Source organism: Vombatus ursinus, unplaced genomic scaffold (assembly GCF_900497805.2).
Source record: "Vombatus ursinus unplaced genomic scaffold, bare-nosed wombat genome assembly UNPS02014821.1, whole genome shotgun sequence".
In the NCBI taxonomy this organism is placed as follows: domain Eukaryota; kingdom Metazoa; phylum Chordata; class Mammalia; order Diprotodontia; family Vombatidae; genus Vombatus; species Vombatus ursinus.
The window spans coordinates 40,480,231-40,498,576 of NW_020954599.1; the positions used below are offsets into that span (position 1 = coordinate 40,480,231).

At 36.0% G+C, this 18,346-nt stretch overlaps 1 long non-coding RNA gene across 1 annotated transcript in view; it reads left to right on the forward strand.

The window, feature by feature from the left end:
- The window catches only part of LOC114024523, a 92,247-nt gene that overhangs the window by 34,637 nt on the left and 39,264 nt on the right, over positions 1–18,346 (forward strand). Inside the window, exon 3 of the long non-coding RNA XR_003566910.1 lies at positions 12,785–12,943. This is a non-coding gene — a long non-coding RNA (uncharacterized LOC114024523). The remainder of the gene's footprint in view (positions 1–12,784; positions 12,944–18,346) is intronic.

Consider the following 18,346-nt stretch of genomic DNA (forward strand, 5'->3'; position numbering starts at 1 on the left):
AACTCTCCTTTGAATAATCCAATGTTGTTTCTTTTCTGATAGATCTGATAGATCAAGATCTATCCTTTTTGGACCAGGGATTCTTATCCTTGTTTTCCTCTCTGTGTCATATTTGTCCATCCACATATTCCTTGAACTGGTAGAGATTTACCTCTGCTTTCTTCAATATGATGTCCATTCTATTTTTTTTCTTTAAAGTTAACCCTTTGGGAGTTTATTTTTCTTTTGACTCATCTGACTCTAATGATATTTTCTTCTTTAAAGAAGGATGCTACACCACAGTGGATGATCCCTATGTTGGTTAGTAATTTGGGAAACAGAAAGAGATGCCTTCCCAATAGCATATACTAAAAAATTATTTGTTGAAATGATTTGGACCTATTAATATGTAGAATAAATTAGCATATGTATGTATATTTAAGAATCAAGCTCCATCCTGACTCCCCACAAGAGGATATATTTTATAATTGAAGTATCTTTATAAGAAAAGAAGAGTTTTTATGACAAATGTCATTCTTATTCCAGTATTTCGAAGGTTCATCATTCCATTAATATGGAGCTCCCTTCAATCACGAATATCCTAAGCCCATTATGCTTTAGTATGGGTCTTCATAAGTTGTCATGAAAAATGCATCACTTTATATTCAATCTAATACTGAGACTATCCAAACTTAGATAAACTGGTCCTTAGATGACTGATGTAGAATTAACTTCCAACACCATCTTTTAAAGTTTTTCTATTTGAGCCGTGCAATAGTATCTTAATTTGGGCTGTCTACCTCAATTTTGTCTCTGTTCCAAACATCATGTGGTAGCTGTCAAAGTGATTTTCCAAAAGCACAGATATGACCATTGTCATTCTCATACTTAGTAAACTCAAGTGGCTCCTGATTACCTATAGGATCAAATATAAATTCCTTTGACATTTCTGCAAGAAACCTCTTCTGATCCCCTCAGATATTACTGCCTTCTACCCCAAAATTAACCTGTATCTTTTTATAGATGTGTAAATTTTGTTTATATGTTCAAATTGTATGTGTAAATGTTGTTCCCCCCAGAGAGATTACAAGCTCCTCAAAGGGAGGGACCGTTTCACTTACATCTTGGTATCACCAGTGCTTGGCAAAAGTAGGTACTTTGTAAGTACTTGTTGATTATTTGTATAATAAGACCTGCAACAGGCCTTTGAGTCACTTCCATACTACAGGCATCAGATAACGGCTTGAGGGGAAATCATAACAAATTCCATGACTGGAATCAAAATTTGTCATGGAGATGGTCTTAAATTCTGCTCTACAATGTTTCTATTTTTTAAAATCTTGGTTTTATTTCCAATAAACCCTTTTTTAAATTGAGCTAGGAACTTTTCATGCATCCTTAAACACAAAACAAAATTGAATCTGGGTAACATCACTATAAAGGCACCAGCAAAAACCTTCTACTCACATAACCTTACTCACTATAGATCACATTTCACAGAGCACCAGTCACCATGAAATCTGATTAATTCAATTTTATTTTTTAATGATTCATCTGTCATAGAAAGCAAGTCACTCAGATAATAACTTTTAGTATAATTTTCTTATCGACAATAAAATGAAGTCATTAGGGATCTACACACCTGATCCTGAATAACAATTAAAAACCCAATTTCCTTTGCTAGGCTGGTCTTAAATAGAATCCTTGTACTTAATCACATGAAGAACAGCTCCTTCTTATTAATTAAACCTAGATTTTTGTGCTGTTGAAACCACCACAATAGAATTAGCTTTAGTTATTTTTTTTGTATTGTTTTGCAAAGCTAAGAGAACTGCTGTGATGCTTCTACACAGTGTACATACACATCACATTAAAATGTTCCTTGTGCTTTGTGAACAGAAACAAGAATTTTCAAGCATTAGCAATGATGTCTGTGGGAGTTTTTGGCATTCAAATAAATGAAACTGGGGGCTGGGGGCATGCAGGCAGTAAACAAGGAAAATATTTATCTTAAGACAGGGCCGGATGTTAACTAGGCACATTAATCAAGCTGTGATACAGTGCTCTGCAAAGTCAGCCATAATAAGTGTTTTTCATGACTCTTCTACTTTTAAATACAATAATGATAACAGCTCACATTTTGGCTTTATTTTATGAAGCCTTTTACACTCTTTATTTCAATTGATCCTCACTGTAACCCTCTGACAAAAATAGTACAAGTATAATTTCTACCGTTTTACAGAGAAAACTAAAAGGGAGTGAGTGGTAAGATTCATTAAAAATACTTAAAAAATGCAAGAAATAGAGAATATGTAATTTCTTGGACTCATAGGCTTGAAGTTAGAAAAGATCTAGACCTCACCTACCCTAACCCCTTCATTTTACAAATAGAGAAACCAAGGCTTTAAGGGATTGGGTAACTCTCCTAAGGACACACAATAGTGAGAGGCAAAATTAGCAACTTTTCGGACTTTCCACAATGACTTGCTTGAGTGACTAAGAATTGAAAAATGGAAAAAAAAAAGAGATCCATGTATTTCATGAGCATGGTAGGAAAAGATGGTAATCAATGGAATAAGTTACACTGCTGCTATTGCTGTTGGGCGATATTGTTATTCCTTGCACTTGGTGCTCCATGTCTCGACTCTGGTATTTTCTCTGGCTGTCCCCCATGCTTGGAATTCTTTCCCTCCTCATCTCCATCTTCTGGCTTCCTTTGAGCTTCTTTAAAGTTTCACCTTCTGCAAGAAGCCTTTGATGGTTTTCCTTAGTCTTAGTGCCCTCCCTCTTGAGAATATCTCCAATTTATCCTGTGTATAGCTTATTTATACAGAGCTATTTGTATATTGTTTGACTTTTATCATATTCCTAGCACTTACCATAGAGTCTGGCAGACAGTAGATGTTTTTAATAAGAGCTTGTTGACTTGATTTGACTTTTATCCTATATTTCTAAGTAGATCCATTGTATGATTTTTATCTATCTCGTGATAAAATAAGAATTTCAACTAAAAATAATCCAAAATTAGACTGTGAGGAAAGTTATATATTTAAATTTAACTAGGAGAAAAGATAATGAAATCTTTATAACCAATACTGAAAAATTTTAGAAAGCTATAGATTGATCTCTTTGTGAGGAAAATTATGACAAGAACATAAACAATAAAGTCATTCTAAGAAGAGACTTCATTATGATAGCAATTATTTTCTACTGGAGCTTTAGAAGATTCTGAAAGCTTCCGAGGTCTTCTCAGAAGAAAATCTACAGATAATTGGGTTATGCTACTGATCTTGTTTGATTTCAGACCAAATTAGATTCTTTAAGCAAAATGAAGTAGAGGCAATCAGGCAGTCCATAAGCATTTATTAAATGCTTACTATGCTATATACTGTTCAAAGAGGTGACTCTATCCTCCTTGCTGTACCAAAAATAAGACACTCCATCTCTTGGCTCTGAGTATTTTCTATGTCTGTCCTCCATGCCTGGAATGTTTTCCCTCCTCATCTCTACCTTCAGGTTTCTACCTCTGCCTCCCTTCAGATCCAAACTAAAATACCACTATCTACAGGAAGCATTTCCCTACCCCTCTTAATTCTAATGCCTTCCTTCAGTTATTTCCTATTTATTTTGTACATAGTTTTGTTTGTACATATTTGTTTTCTTCTTGTCTTGCTCATTAGATTGTGAACTCTTTGAGAGCAAGGACTGTCTTTTGCCTCCTTTTTTTTTTAAAATATCCCCTGCACTTAGCATAGTGCTTGGCATACGTAAGATAGAAAGGGGTCAGGTTATGAAGGATTTTTAATAACCAAACAGAGGATTTTGTATTTGATTCGGGAGTTTATTGAGTAGGGGTGGGGGAGGGTGGAATAGTAAACAGGCTGGTAACTAAAAAGTTACTGGAGTTCCTTATTCTGAAGAGTAGGAGGGGAGAGAGGACAAATTGTCTTTGTAAGCAACTTGAGGGTAGGAAGAAATCATAGTGCCTCCATGGTGCCTAGCACATTGCCATATTGAATTGATGTTTGCTCAGCTCTGTTCCTCTATAAAGGCTAATGCCTGAGTCTCCATCTCTCTGTCAGTAAACACTCTCTAAAATATGCAGAGTGATAGGAGAGCTAGTGGAAGTAGCGTTGTATATGAAATAACAGGGGCAATGACATGATAATAATACTGATATCTGTTTCTGTAGTCAGGAGACCTATGTTTGAATCTCTGCCTTTCATGTTTACTAGCTTTACGAACTTGGTTAATTCTCCATTTCCCCACCTGAAAAATGAATGGATTGGACTAGATGATTCCTGCTTCCTTTCCAACTCAAATATTATGGTAATCTTCCTGAAACTCAGTTTTGTCATCCACAAAATGGAAATAATAAGACTAGAATATTCTACCTCATTGGGTTATTGTGAGGAAAGCACCTGGAAAACCTTAAAAGTCCTATAGAAATGTGAGTTATTATTAGTGAAAAGAGTGCAGTTCAGGGAAAGGCCAAATTGTTTCCCTTATTAATTAAATAGAATAATATCTCCAACTATCTGGTTCACTCTGATTGTGGAAATGAAATATTTCCCACTCTAGTCCCTAGTGGGTAGCTGAATCCAAAATAAAGATTGAACATAAGCCTGTTTCAAAAGGAGATATTTCCAAACTTATCACTGAAAAAAATCCAACAATAATAAAACTTTTGCTAGTGCCATGTTCCTTGATTATTTTAGTCCTTGAGATTGAATCTATGATTTCATTTATGTAGGAAACTCTCGGTATGGAAATTCTCTCTACTGATACAGATCAGATCATTTTGGTAGGAAAAGTTGCCTTTAGCAGGTGATGTTTGAAAACCATCTTAGACACTCCAATTTCTGGATAAATTTGTCCAGTCTATAAATGCTCTCCATTTTATTAGTAATTCCCACTGCGCACATGGCCTCAGCATGAAGGATGTTCACGGCTTCCTAGTCTTGTCACACACAAGATCCTAAATCTTCACTGGTTTTTTTTTCTGAAAATCAGCACATATTAACTCATAGAAAACATCTTTCTGGACTCTTAGTTTACTCTAATTCTCAATGGAGACTCTTAACTGGAAGTGACTTCAGCTTTTCTTGGCCTTCTCTCAAGCTACCCAAAATGGCAAATTGTCACAAATGTTAACAATTTTTCTTGTGATTATATCTCACCAACAGTTGGAAAAAGCTGTTGAGCTTTCCAGGAAAATGCACTTAGGGGCTAAAACCCAACATGGGAATACCCTTTTCCACAAAGGAAAGTTTTAGGCAAGTTTGAACGTGGTGAAAAAAGAGTTTTCAAATGAAAGTTGCCTCCAGTTCATTACTGTACTTATTTCTGTTAATACTGAGGCTGGTGAAATTGAATGTCCTGACAAATTATACAAACATAGGAATACATAGGAAAGAATGTTAATTTTGGAGTCAGAGGACCTGACTGCAAATCTAACACTATCTATGGGCAAGTCACTTTACCAGCCTCAGTTTCTTCTTTTGTAAAATTAGGTGGTTGAACTAGATGGTCTCTGAGATTTCTTCCAGTTCTAATTCTTTTTTCCAAAAGTAGAAGTGAACTTTGACTATTGCTATTACCATTCTTCATTAGTGATCTATAGTAGTGTGTATCTTCTGAAATAATGGACCAACATTTTTTGAAAGGGACTCTTCCAACTTTTTCTTCTCCCGAACCAAGTTACTTCATGCAGTATGACTTTAAAAAAGCTTCTTTTAAATGAAACACCTTATGTTCATGGATGTAATAATGTACCATAAAGAGACAGAATGACACAATGAATAGAGGGACACCTTTTTAGTCAAGGAGACCAGGGTACAAGTCCTTTCTTTAACTTGAACAAGCCATTTAATTTCTTAGTGCCTATGAAATTCTACAAGATTTTAAGCTTCAGAACACGTGTAGATTTGTATGATGAGAAGAGTTTCCTCTTCGGAAGTTCTCTAAACAAATAAAATCCCAAGTCTGGTAAAAACAAAACAAACAAAAAAGCCCTATGTATATTATGTGCCAAAACAATAAAACCAAACACATAAGAAAATGTGTGTTCTGTACATTTTACAGTCCCTTAGGACAATAGGCTACCCACTGGACAGGCAGTACATAACAGTGGAATCTAGGAACTTTCAATACCTTCTGACTCTATCATTCTATGACATATATTCTAATCTATGATTTCTCCAGTGTGAAGAACTCTCAGTGAGGAAACTCCACTGATTCAGATTACAATTATCTAAGGTTAACAGATAAGTCCTAGCGAGTCACTGGAGAGACACAGACTTGCCCAGGGCCACACACATAGTGTCAGAAGTAGAATTTGAATCTGTATAGCTAAATATTTTTTTAAAAAAGGTAAATAAATGTCATAGTGTTCTTAAAACACTGATATCATTTCCCAATGAATCCTTTACTGACAGAACCCTTTCTTAAAAGAAAGTTGTACAGATAAGCAGAGTGCACCATACTGGCCATGTCTGAAAATGTATGTCTCATTCCACACCTGTACTCTACCTCTCTGTTAAGAGGCAGCATTTGGCATATTTCACTAAGAGTTCACTTGAGTCATGATTAGCTTCTGCATTACTTAGCATTCTGATATCTTTCAATGATGTTTTCTTTTATATTACAAAAATCATTGTGTTCATTCTTCTACCAGTTTTGTTTCCTTCACTCTACATTCATTCATTCATATAAGATCTCTTATGTTTCCCGAATTCTTTATTTTTGTAATTTCTTCCAGTACAATCATGTTAATATATCTCAGTCTGTTCAATAATTCCCCAATTGATAGGCACCCACCTTGTTCTTACTTTTCTACCACAAAAGTGTTGCTATGATTACATATATGTATATATACATATGTGTATGCATATAGATATACATATGTGTATATTTCTATCTATGGGACCTTTCTCTCTCTCTTTGACTTCCTTGGGATGCATGTCTACTGTAGAAGTAGTTGAAGCCAGCTCTTTCTAACTCCAAATCTGAGTTTAGCACTCTATCCACTATGCTATATTCTCTCAATAGCATATATGATTGTCAAATTTATGTTAAATCTACAAATAGGAAAAGGGTCTTAAAACCACCTTCCTTCATATGCTGAATTGCCACTTGAATATTGTAATAGCTAACCTCTCTGCTGCTGTGTTCCATATTGCTTCAAGATGTGAAAAACTGGCAGGACCCTAAATTCCAGACATCATTTCCAATCATGCTTGGAGTAAGCTCATGGTATCTGGTATTGTGCAACATCCTTTGGAATTCAAAGAAATATTTGACACGCTGCTTCTCTCTTGCAAAAGAAAGAAAAAGGGCAGAACATCTTATCATCAAACATACTGACAGCATAGTGTTTTGGATTCATCAGTTTGTGTAAGAGCCAGCAATGTTTTCATGGAGCAAACTGCTTTTTTTAGATATTGTGAATGGATTGGATGCAAAATCATAAGAAATGTGTATTTTTGACCTATATTAATAATCTGTGGTATGCTTTCCCTTATAGGATCACTGTTCATTGTAACAGGATCCCCTCCATAGAAATCTACTTAGATTGTCTTCTAGAATAGTGTGTTTTTTCTGAAATCTTTAAAGTTGTCATCAAGTCAACAAACATTCGTTAAGTGCCTACTATGTGTCAGGATCTGTGCCCCCCAATACTGAGGATGCAAAGAAGGGCAAAATAAGAGGAACAAGAAAATGTACCTACTCACTAGCAAAAGGAATCCAGGAAGAATGTCTTAAGGCAAGTCAACTGTTCTAACCAGGTTAGGGGTAAAAATTTTCATGTGGACTTTATGGAGTGGATAATAACTTGGGATGGAGGACAAGAGTTAGAATTGTGAAGGCTTCCCAGAGGATCTTGACCTTTGCTACAATCACTAGCACCTACAGAGCCTTGGTCCCCTCTGCTCACTTTGATGAGCATGGTGATATAGTCCCTATCTTCCCATACTAAGGAGGCTACCTAAACCAGGACCAAGGGCAGATTTCCACTGTCCTGAGATGAAGTGACACCACGGCTGAGATGTTGTGTGGGTTCACTCTCTTGTTGTATATATTTAGACTCCATTTCTAGTCACTCAGTTAAAATACTATCCCCTGCTTGTTTCCTTGTGTTTAGTTTGAATGAATGAATGGAAAACAGCGGTTTTTTTAAGTGCCTACTACGTGCTAAGTATTGAGGAACCACATAAAGCAAGATAGTTCCCGTCAATGGTGTGTTAGTAAATTTTTAACAATTGGCTCTCTGAAGAAAAAAAAAACCACACTTTTAAGTTTTTTCTACATTAGTCTACATTTCTCTATCACTTTCTTAAACGTAGATCATCAACAAAGCAATAAATCAAACTCTGATTTATAGAGCTTTTTTTGTTTCTGGAGTATAAATGTCCACACTGAACATTGAACAATCTGGGTATAGCACACTGGTCTCCATTCTCAAGAAACCCACAGTGAAATTGGGGAGATAACACATAAAAGAAAGTTCAATTGTAGTGGCAAATAACCTCTGAAGTCCTGAAGTTGCATGAGAGGGTAGATGGCAAGGCTCAAGACTCTTTATATTGAATTAGTAAGTCAGATTACAGTGCTGGGACTTGCTCATGGTAGAGCCAGGGCATATAGTATGGACTGATGATCCTCTCTCTCACAGGAAGAAATAAAATTGGTGACTTCCATCTCATCCAAACTGCATAAGCAATCAATCTGGATTGGCTCTGTATTGCTGTGGCTGAGTGAGTCAGTGAAGGGAAAGGCTTGAACCCAAACCTATGCCTGCCTACTTTGTCTCTCTTTGCAGACTCTGAACATTGACCTCAGCCTACTTGCCTCAAAACTTCAAACCTTGCTTGCATCCCTCAGTGTAGATTGATACTCTAGACCAGGGGTAGGGAACCTGTGGCCTTGAGGCCACATGTAGCCTTTTATGGGATTTGTTCTGTGAAGTTTGGATTCAGTCAAAGGTTGGCATTTGAGGACCTAGAGGGTCACATGTGGCCTCAGGGTTGCAGGTTTCCCACCCCTGCAGACATTGCCCATAGATCTCCTAGTAACCATACATACTATTTATACAGAATCATATTATTGTGTCTGTTTGCCTATTTTTTTTTGGTCCAGGTTTGCACTGTTGATGGACATCAGCTATTTAATGTCACATAGTTGACACATACAATATACGCAGATCTTGCTTGTCCTACTATCATTGGAACCAAACTGAAGTAGAACCAAGCTGAAGAGACTCTTCTAGGATACAATAGGATGAAAACTGAAATATGGGACAATTTCATATACATGGAACACAAAGAGGCCAGATTATCTCCATTATATGTTTCTTCAAGATCAGTCTTTACACAAAGATGCTTCATTATAGGCCTTAGTTACTATCAATAAAACCTACCTTTTTGTCTTCATAGACATGAAGGGAGGTGAGATAAATCTTATCACTTTTAGCCTAAAGTACAGGTAGAGTGTTAGGTAATTGTTGATAATATGGTAGAAAGGCAGTTAAAAAAAAGAATTAGCTAGAAAATCTAAAGGACTCAATGTACTGAATAGGTATATCTATGGGTTTGCCCCCACAAAAGAATAAAAACATCCCTGAGTCTATGGGTATGTCACAAAAGAGCATTCCTTTTCAGGGAAGGGTCTACATGGCAATTATCATTTGACAGACAACCAACACATGTCAGAAACTTCACAGAGAACCAGTATGCATTCTGTGATATAACAGTCCCAGATCCTTATAGAGGAAATAAACCGTCCTTGTAGAAGGAGTAAAAATGGTACTAAAGAGAACAAAGATGGGCAATCATATATATTAGCCCAAGTGTACCCAGAGAAGATCCATGTTAGGGCCAATATAATTGTAAAGGGAAATGGAGAGATATATGCTGGGTCTGACTGAGCAGGCTCTAACCTGTAACAAATAAGGAACTTTGAATAAGGACTAGTAAAGAGTGTTTTCAGGATTTGTTTAAGAAGATTGGATGATTGCAGGGGAAGTGTTAAGGATAACAAGTAGACATCTTGACTGTTCCAACGGTATCCTCAAAATATCAGGAGAAAGTAAAAAAGGCCCCAGGATTTTGGGTTGTCAGCCTGTCTCGAACTTATGTGAGGATATGGATAAGAGTTACCCAGGATGGGGTAAGCTTGGATGAGTTGTGAACTGCATCATTGTAGAAAACTTCCCAAGTCAAGGAGATTACAGATGTATTTGAATTTTTGAATCTTCTATTTAATTAAATAACTACCTTTTGAACTAATGCATGCTCTGGTTTTGCCTTATTAGAAAAAAAATTGAGCAAGTCCTCATGAACTATGGTTTTGAGTAGATGCTGATCCAATGTGCCTGGAAATTGGATGTAACTTTCAGAGGCGCATGTTCCAGGAAGTGCGGGAGTGGGCTATACCAATTAATATGAAAATACTTAGCTTGGTATTTTGGCAGCGAATATGTTTTACCAAAGCAAGGCTTTATTGGCAGCCAGCAGCGATTTGTTTCCTTGCTAGTCACATATAAGACTGAGAATCCAGTCTCAGCCATATTGTCCATTACCTGAAGAATCTTTTTTTTTTAATCCAATGAACATTAGGTGCCATTTGTGTGCAGTACACTGCACCAGGTACTAGGGGAGATAAAAAATTTAGTAAGATACAGTCCTTATTTTCATGAAGGCACACAGATAATGACAATACTCAACAGAATAGGAAAAATACGTTAAGTACATTGACCACAAAATTTTAGCAAAAGGTCCAGTGTCACTGCACATTCACCTTACTCATTCCAATATGTAGCTGCCCTAACAACAATAACAACAAAACAACAAACTTCAGCTTCATCAGGGTGAATGGTGGTGCGTTTAATGACACACTAATGAGACTGTGATATTTTTAATGGCCTTAAAAAAAATTTAAAAATCTCATCAAGTCAAGAAGCATTTAGTAAGAGCCCTATTATGTGCCAATCACAGTGCTATATGCTGGAAATAAAGAAAGGGAAATATAGTTCTTGACGTCAGGGAGCTCAGAGAAGGCACAAAGTGAACAACTGTGTCCATATGAGATATATTCAAGATAAATTGAAGGTAATCTCAGACGAAAGGCACAAATGGTGAGGGAGTATGTGCATATAGAAGGGGGAAATCGGGATTGGGATAGGGATAGGCCTCTTGTAGAAGGGATAATTTAAACTGGGCCTTGAAGGAAACCAGGAATAATTATAATTAGCTTATAGTTAACCCAAAAGTTTAGACCTGTATGTTTGGTTCAATTCACTACCTTAGGGAACTGCCACATTTTACTCCAGAAGAACTGGGAAATGGGATTGAGCTAGACTTCCCACAGTCACCAGTGTTCCACTCTCACACTCTGGGTCCACAGTGGTTTAATTCTATCCCTTCCTCTCCCCACCCTCAGATCTCCACCATTGAACCAAATTAACCCCTATAGCCTTGAGGTCATTTTGTGTTCATTAATTCCTCTCAATTTCCTCTCTCTTTAGGTGCCATTTTGGTAAATATATCTTTCCCCAAGAACTCTGGAGCCTGAGAATTTACACTGAAAAGCTTCTTTGTATCCCATTTTTCTACTCCTTGTTATGTTTTGTGTCACTTGAGTCAGCCAGGCTAAGACACAGACAGGCAACAATTAGTAAATAGCCCCCTAAACTCTTAGTAAATACTTGAGCAATACAAAAAGTATGTGGAATGTTATCTTAGTCTCTCATCTGCATACTGCTACTTCTAAACATATTCTCCTTCTAAGAGCATCTTTGCCTAGCTGCATTCTCACTTCCTCTCAAAAGAATTCAGTGCCTTATAACCGTAAAAAAGTTTCGAACTTAGACATTCTGTAGGTCTCTGATTTAAAATAACTATTTATTTTTGTCATTTCTGAACTGTATTGTATTTTTTGTACTCTATTCATTTTGTTATTTGATTTAATTTTAGGTATTATATTGCTTTATTCTCAATTCTTTTCTAATGGATACCTAATGGTAATTTTTTTTATTGTTCAATGGGTATAGAACCATAATACTTATTTATACAATATATATTTGATTTAGACATTGCAAAGAAAATTCTGTTTATATACACATTTCTGATTCCTTATACCACAGTTTATTATTTATAGCATCATATTTATGTTGTCAAAAAACAAAGTGTAGAGGAATGATGAAGATTAATTTTTAAATAAAGCCATTCCAAACAAAGTGTTTTGAGAGATTGAGAAGTTTCGCTAAGTATTTTGAAATTGTAGCTAGCAAATTTTGTAAATCACAAAGTGAAAATGCCCATTAATTTAAGAAGTAGAATAAAGAAAGAAGACTTAGAAATTTTTTCATATCACTCTGAAAATCCTTTCCAAGTGAAAATCTGACATTTGTAATTGATGGTGCTCAGACTTGTTAGCCCTAGGTCGAAATATACAATGATGAAGTGCTCTTTTTTGCATGTCTCTCTATCCATGTATTTCGTTTTTCCACTTCCTGCGGTGACTCCTTAACTTCCCCCATCCCCCATACATACATGTACATGTTTCAGGAATCTAGTAAGTTGCAAATTGCCTAGTCATATCTGATATGAGTCATTCATACCTTAAGTATGAATTTGAATCAAACTGTCAGCTCTGCTTCTGTCTCTCTCTCTCTCTCTCCCTCTGTCTTGATATAGATATAGATATATACACACATATACATACATATATATGTATGTATATGTGTGTCTATATACATATTTAAAGTTATATATGTAAAATGAAAGTTTTCATCTTCCTTTAAAAGGGATTTTTCAAGCATCGGTGAACAAGTGAAAGGAGTATTTTCTTGGATGAAAAGAAACTCATCTCAGAATCCCTGAAATCATACCACATGATAAGAACTCATATTTTTGGAGACCTTTAAGGTTTGCAGAATGCCTTTCTCCACAACAACCAGGATCAGGTAAATAATACAAGTATTATACCTATTTCACAGATGAAGAAACAGAGTATGAAGAGTAAAGTGACTTTCCCATGGTTACGCAACTAATATCTAAGGCAAGATTCAAACCTAAATATCTTTACTTCATGTCCAGGGCTGTATATGCTCCATTGTGTTAGCTATGTGATCTTTCTAGAAACAGCTAGGGGTACTGTGGATAGTGCCCTGGGCTAGAGTTGGGAAGCCTTGAGTTAATTCTGGCCTCAGAAACTTACTAGTTGGTTGACTCCAGGCAACTCATTTAACCGCTGTTTGCCTCAGTTTCTTCAAATGTAAAATGGGGATAATAAAGCACCTACCTCACAGGGTTGTTGCAATGATCAAACTGTAGATACTTAATAAATGCTTATATCCTTCCCTTTATGTGCCAGAGTCTGTTCCATTTCTATGGGAGAGGCTTGGTGATAAATTTAGAAATTAACAATGAAAATTATTTACATTTATAGTGAAAAGTTCCACGGTTGTTTAAGATGTGATCTTGGGCATCTGCTCCTTAAAAAAGGACATGGTTATTTTTTTGTGGGGTAGAGGGAATTCTGTATTCAGATATTACTGTGATACTAATCAAAACATATTAAGAAAACCTTTGTCCTTTTAGAAAAAGGTCTAAATAAAGAGTTTTCTTTCCATCAAAAAAAGCCTCTATCCAAAACATCTTAGAATTTTTAAGCTGGAAGGGACCTTAGAGATCATCTGATCCAATTTGCTTATCTTAATAGGCGGCATAGTATAGTGGAAAGAAAGCCAGACTTAGAGCACTTTATTTAGTGGCAAGAACTCTTGGATCAGGAGAAAGCAGGGTGCAAATCCCATTTCTGACACTTATGCAATGCCTGTGGCACATCTTCTCTCACACATGGGGCTCCTGGAAAAGATACCTCAGGTTCAAAATATTCTGTGGATCCAGATTTACTCAAAAGCCTCATTCAAAAGTTTGCAGCATGGATTTATTTTTACTAGTCAGCCAGAGGACACAGTTAATTGAAGTCAAAGGTAATCAATGAAATAACTTAGTAAGAAAATAGGCTATGGAAATTCCCTTCTCACCTACATCCCCACAAATTTTAGTTGCACTATCCCAAGGATGCACATACCATCAAAGGGAATAGTAGGCACACATAAGAATCGCAGATCAGGACACACACATAGAGAACTTGTGTGATCAGGGAATATGTAGGGAAGGGCCACTCACTCCTCTGTTAGTGCAAAGCCACATCATCTTTGGGTGATGTCATTCTACTGCTTTCTTTGGGTCTGCTCTCTGCTGGTTGGTGTTCTTTGTGTGACCCATGTTTTAGTGTCACGTTGTATCTCGGTTTTTCTCCCTCTAACATTGCATCTCTGCTACTTCCAATCTATCTCACTCTCCTGAGCTTCTCCTCTTAATGAGGACTTCCTGGTCTTATAGATGATGCTGGGCATTGCTTCTTGCTACTAGCTTTTAGAACTCTTCTCTTCATGGCAAATGCTGGCCATCTTAGCTTTAGTCTTGCTTGAGTGTAACAAATGGAACATGTTTTCCTCATAATAACTCTTTACTAATAACCAGAGGTCACAAGTACCACACCCAGATAACAAAAGCCAAAAGGAATGATTCCAAACTAAGATAAAGTATTTTCTTTTAATCTCTATGTTTTTGACTAGTTCTTTGCAGACAATTATTTTATTTAGGGTTAGAAATTCCCATGATCTTCTCTGGCTTTATATGCAAATGAAATTGAGACACTAAAAAAAGTAAAAGAGTCAAAGTCATTGGGTCATTGTTCTCCATTCACCTACACTGAATTCTTGTTTTTATTGTGTACATAGGTATGCAGATACACCCTCCTAGATTTGGTGCTATGTTTAGCCAACATAAATGCTTTTCATCTTCCTTCACTTAAAATCTGTGTGTCTCTGGGCAAATCAGTTAATGTCTTCTAGTCTCAGCATCCTATTCTATGGAGGGTGGATTAATAGGATTTAAAAGATTTATTATCTTTACCTCACAAGTTTGCTGTAAGACTCAAATGAGATAATATATGTGAAACATTTTGCTTTACGCTGGACTCTTATAATAATAATAATAATAGCTGACAGATGTTCAGTGCTCTAAAGTTTGTGAAGCACTTTTATGTGTGTTTGTGTTTGACCCTCACAACAGTTCTATGAGGTAGGTGCTACAAATATGATGACCTCTCTTTTACAGATGAGGTCACTGGTGCCCATAATGCATCAGAAAGAAACAGAGCAAGGAAAATTCAGAGGTAGGATTTTAATCCAAATCTCCTGATTCTGCAGGTGTCAAGTATTCTATTACATTAATGCTGTGCCTAAAATCATATGGTTCATAAATGGTAGAATTTGAGGATTAAGAAGCCATTGAAGACACTGACAGGTCAGATATTAGAATTCTTGGAAAGGAAACTTGATGAGTGGTTTTTATGGAAGCAAATTAAACTTCTATAAAATCCCATTTCACCATTCAGGACCTTGAACTCAAGAGCCTTAGGAATAACAATGCGAATAGTCCAGTGCCCTTAGCCATCTTCCTAGGAAGATGCAGCCTGGCAACTGCTCCTGCAGGTGCTACAGCCACAGCTACAGAAGACAAGAAAAGAGAGTTCTTGCCACCAAAGTCTTTGGCACTCTGAAATGATTCAGCATCAGAAATTGATGGGATTTTATCAGTGGAGGTGACATTAAAAAAGAAGCCTTAACATCAGCTTTACTGCTGCATCCTAAAGATCATGAGACCTTTCCAGTTGACTTGAAGTTGAAACCTTCCATGTATTGTCTCCTCCATTAAAATGTGAGTTCCTTTAGAGCAGGGACTGTCTTGCTTTTCTATTTGTATTCCCAGAACTTATCAAAGTGTTTTACATATAGTAAACACTTAATAAATGCTTCATTCACTCATTTGTTCATTCATTGTCTTGTTGTGGTCAGTCTGTGTGGTCAAAGGCTATTTCAGTGGCATTTTCTACCAAATTGCCATATACCCTTTGTATATGGGCCTACTAATGGAATCTGTTGTCTGGAGGAACATCCTAGCTAAATTTGGAGGATTTCATCTCCAGAGAGTTATTTAACCGCCAGATTAGCTAGCCACTATTCTGATCTGTCTACTCAAAACACCAGGACTTTGGAAACTTTGTGTTTTCCCTGATGGTTATGTGTTCAGTACTGAAACAGAAAAACTTCCAGGGGAATGCCAATTTCTATAGTTCTTAGAGAGAGAGTGACTATCTATGTCCTAGTTTTATCTCTCTCTGAGAGGCTATGCTTATGCCTAAGGGGATATGATTAGTGTGGATTCAGCCAATCAGAATAGCTCTCAACTATCGCCTACTAGAAAACTTCACTTCTTCCTTGGATCTGTTTTGTGTCACTGAATTCTTGACCTGAAACCCTCAGGCAAGTATAATCCTTTAACTCCATAGGTATTTTAGTCTTTACATAGAATCGAGGAAAGGAATAAGAGAGTACATAATAAGCAACCACCCTATACTCATAGCTCCTTCCTGACCCAGACTGCACCTAACCAGTACATAGGCATACTCCAAACAAATGAGGTTTAGGACATAGTCCACATATCTAGACTCAGGCATGGCTATTTCTACAGGGACATGTTTTCTCAGTTCAGGATTAAACAAAACCTTTCCATTAAAGCCAATGGCATTTTGGGTTCAGTCACTGATTCCTTTTGCTGGTCTAGTCTAGGCTATGTAGTCTGGTCAGGGTCTCTCTGGCTCCAGGGGCCAGTATTTTTCTGGTTTGTATCTTGTCATTGGCAAGGACTTCTGACTGCTTGTCAACAGTTGGTTCATCATTCACAGAGGGAGGGAAATGGATACAAGGTGAAAAGATATGAATGAATAGTTTCCAGGGAAAGAAATCCAAGCTATTAACAGAAATATGAAAAAATGCTCCAAATTACTAATAATTAGAGAAATGCGAATTAAAGTAAAATTGAGATTCCCCCTAATGCACACAGATTGTCAAAGATCACAAAAAAAGTAAATGAGAAATATTGTAGTGATTTCCAACATTTTGGATTCTGAGAACTCTTTTCAACAATAACAAAAACGTGTGGTGAATTCCCAGGATTACTTGTGATATTATTTTTGACTTATTCATGAAATACTTACAATACCTACAAAGATCATTTTTACCCCAAAAAGCTCCAAATTAAAATTTATATTTGTTTTCATAAAATACATTTTTCTACCTATAACTATGAAAACTTTATATACAAAATTATAAAAATTTTATGTGGAACATTCTGCAAGAAAGTAATCCATCATGACCTCATATACTTACTATTATCTATAATATTTCATACTAGATTTATTTTTTAACAAATTTTATAAAATATAAATAATATTTTAATGAAATAAAATTACAACTTGGATGTTTAACATAATATAATAATTATATATAAAGTTTATTTTGATATCAAACTTTTAAATTTAAACAAAGATTTGTAATATTTGGCTCAATACTGCAGTCTTAAATATGGTTCCTTATAGATGTTCTGCATTTTTTATTTAAAACAATAATAAAGTGAAAATGCTTGCTCACATAAATATGTGGTAGAAAATGGTTGGTGAATTTCACAAGTTTTCTTGTTGAAAGATAGAAATTCATTTTAAAAAATTTTAGCCACCTAATCAATTGATGAAAATAACCACAATACTGTCTAACATTTATATGATACTTTGAGATTTTCAAAGCATTTCATGAATGTTATCTCATTTGATCCTTGCAACAATGCTGAGAGGTAGGTGCTATTATTATCTCTATTTTGTTATTGATGAAACTGAGGCAGACAGAGGTTAAGTGACTTGCACAGGGTCACATAGTTAGTAACTGTCTGAAACTGGATTTAAACTCAGATTTTCCTAATACCAGGTGAATGTTCTATCTACTATACCATTTAACTGTCTGAAATTTAAAAGATAACTATAACATAAAATATTTTCTTTTCTCCTATCTAATGATAAGCATTATGTTACATGATGAATGTACTGAAAGTTCAACTGCACATATTACTTGGTTTTTAACAATGTATTATATATGTAGGTATGTGTACATATATATGTATACATACATACATACATATGCGTGTGGGTGTTTATACACACATAGACACTAATCTTTGTATGGAAAGAATCTGTTCCAATATGACTTTATTCTCCTTTATAAGTGGCTATACTCTCACAGAAACTCTACTGGATGACTGATTTGTGTGGCCAAAAAGTTCACTTGAAAATCTGCCATATAGGGGTGGAACCAAGATGACAGAGTAAAAGTAGTGACTTGCTTGAGCTCTCCCCCAAACCCCTCCAAATACATGTAAAAAATGGCTCTAATCAAATTCTA